This window comes from Mchenga conophoros, linkage group LG20 (assembly GCF_057382185.1).
Source record: "Mchenga conophoros isolate Kocher_MC1m ecotype Shallow Benthic linkage group LG20, M_conophoros_male_GT1.1, whole genome shotgun sequence".
NCBI classification, from domain to species: domain Eukaryota; kingdom Metazoa; phylum Chordata; class Actinopteri; order Cichliformes; family Cichlidae; genus Mchenga; species Mchenga conophoros.
Genome location: NC_140545.1, coordinates 37,709,317 through 37,712,315, shown reverse-complemented (window position 1 = coordinate 37,712,315; position 2,999 = coordinate 37,709,317). Strand labels below are relative to the sequence as shown.

Below are 2,999 nucleotides of genomic sequence, written 5' to 3'. Positions count from 1 at the left end.
AGGATATGGGGCTCTGATTATTATGTTTTCAACACACCCTTTTTCCACAGGAAATTTTACAAACATTTACATCTGAATTCAAGTGTTATGACTGAATGTTAAATTGAAATATTTACTAATATAAAATTGATATTAAATCTAAATATTTTTTAAATCTAAATACACTGGCACTGATTAGTGATCAGTTATTTAGATATTTCTTTAAGCAACACTGAATTGTGCCCTAACCCTAACCCTAGTTGATGGTTGGTCTGTTTTCATTCAGCACTTCCTGTACCAAAATAGTACGTAAGGAAGGTGACAAATCAAACTTAAAACCTTTGAGTCCTTAAAGTGAAGGAATTATCCATCAATTATCTACCCTACTACCTTATCCACCAATTTCAGATCAATTGGTGGATAAGGTAGTAGAGTAAGTTCACTTCCCTGGCAAAGAAGAGTCATTACAAAACCAGCATGATGCTCTGGATCTTCCTATATCCAGTGATAAACAGTTTCTATGCAGATGGCCCTGTTTCCATTTACAAAGCTTGAATCTATTGGTGAGTTCTGTGATGAAAATGAAAATAATGTGAATCCTGTGTTATGGCTTTAATATTTAGAAAATATGCCAAAACACCACAATTACCAGAAAATTGCATGAGAGAATGGCTTTTGAATAAATTATGATTCATCCTTCCAGTACGTTGTTTACACATGTTACCTTGTTTTTCATTCATATATTTTTTGTCACCTTTTCTGACAAGAGACTCCTGATTGAGTCCTTCGGGTATTCTGGATGCTCCCAGTTTTGTTTGTTATCCTTTGAGCTTGTGTAATTGACCAAATCTCAATGCTGTTTCCCCTCTTTGACAACCTCTTTTAACTCAGTCTGGACTCTCGCTCTTCTTAGCAATCAGTAGTTGACCTGCACTGAAGGACAATCTACATCAAGTCAAGTCCCAGGTTAGTGCCAGAAAAATCATATTGTTGGTTTAAGCTGCTTAATTATGAAACAAAAGGTCAGTATGAACATGACCAACATTGTAAATGATCTACATCCCTGTTATGTAATACAAGACTCCAAATACATGCTGACAAACAGCCCTTCCATTATGTGTGTATTCTTGTATGCATTCCTTGCATTATTGTCTGTTATAACAATATGTGGAAATCTCCTTGTAATAATTTCTGTGATTTACTTCAAACAGCTCCATACTCCTACTAATTCTCTCATCCTCTCTCTTGCTGTGGCTGACCTGCTCGTTGGGATTATAGCATTTCCTCTCAGCATGGCATTCTCTCTCAGCTCATGTCTTTATCATGAGGGTTTGTTTTGCAAAGTGCGAGGGACCTTTGATATTTCACTGAGCACATGTTCCATCCTGAACCTCTGCTGTATTTCTATTGACAGATACCATGCTGTTTGCCAGCCTCTGACATATCAAACTAAAATCAGCCATCGTGTTGTTGTGTTCATGATCCTGATGAGCTGGGGGGTTTCTGGGATAATTGGAATTAGTGTCACCATTGCTGGATTTAATAATGAAAAATGTGAGGAATCATGTTTGATTGACATTCTAATGGAAAGCACTGTTGGACCCATGTTATCATTTTACCTGCCAGTGACCATAATGCTTTGTATCTACCTAAAGATTTTCTTTGTTGCTTTGAGGCAAGCAAGAAGCATCCAGAACACAAAGTGTGGACAAACTGCCAGTATCAAGGAGAGAAAGGCGACCAAAACTCTGGCTATTGTTTTGGGAGTTTTTATATTTTGCTGGAGTCCTTTTTTTCTTTGCATCACATTCCCACCATTACCAGTGATTCTGTACCAGTTCCTGTAATTGAAACTCTTAACTGGCTTGCATTGGCAAATTCAATGCTAAATCCATTTATCTATGCTTTCTTTTATAGCTGTTCAGCAGGTCAGCATCAGAATGATTATTTGCGGGAAAATATTCCAAGGGGATTTTGCCAACACAAATATGACTTGATAAAATATACACATTTCACAAATCTTACAGTAAAAACAAACATAAAACAGCCACTGAACCCTACCTGAAGCATCGCATACATAATGTCTTAATAGCGACTGAAAGAAATAATCTGAGTAGCAAATACATTTTGTACAAATGTACAAACACATTGTTTGATTGTTCAAATAGTTTTGCAAATATTGTCATCGCTTATCGTTATGGAGGGCCAGGAGTGACAAAATGAATGAATTAATAAATATTTTATTAATTAATTTAAATTTAAATTAATTATATTAAATAAATATTTCAATAATTATTGAAATAGCGCTCAAGCTGTTATACCGCCAGCAAAGTGCAGGTCCCGGTACACAACTGTCATAGCCCCCGCTGACTGTCACCTCTCACAGGTTGAACACCGACTTCATTTACTGAGAATATATCTATTGGGTCTTTATTTCCTGATGTTCGTATGTGACATACTTTGTTTCAGTTGCCAATTCTGAATTTAAACTAACAATAAGAATGTGTTTAAAGGGGAGGAAATAAATAGTCAATAATCAGTGTGCCTGTGTATTCACGCATAATCTTTATAAAAATAGATAACATTGTTGTTTCCATCATGTAGTAACTGTTAGGTTTAACTATACAAAGCTTGTTAGAAACACATACAGACTTCACGATGTTTGACTAATATTTTCATTGTGAATATTAAGCATGAGGGTAATGTAGAGTCGAGCTGCTGTCTCAGAGCCCTGCATACTACAGAGTGAGGTCAGCATATCCAGGATATCTTTCCGTTATCTGGAATCACTGACCCTAACACTGGGAACTGGATAAACAGTCACACAAAGCTGGTTCTCAGCTCTCTAAGTTAACCCAGTGTTTCCCAGCATGGTTAAATAAAAGCATTGGCAGCATCAAACTAATCTAACATCATCTACGAGTCTGATTAATTGGTCATATAAATACTCTTTTACAGAAAATCATCCTTATTAGTGCCAACTATTCCAGAGAAGTGAAAATCTCTGGAATAAAGAAAAT

General features: G+C 36.1%; 1 pseudogene; it reads left to right on the top strand.

Moving 5' to 3' along the window:
- The first annotated feature begins 1,013 nt into the window (after window positions 1-1,013).
- LOC146551396 (trace amine-associated receptor 1-like) lies at window positions 1,014-1,976 on the top strand (annotated as a pseudogene).
- Window positions 1,977-2,999: the final 1,023 nt, after the last annotated feature.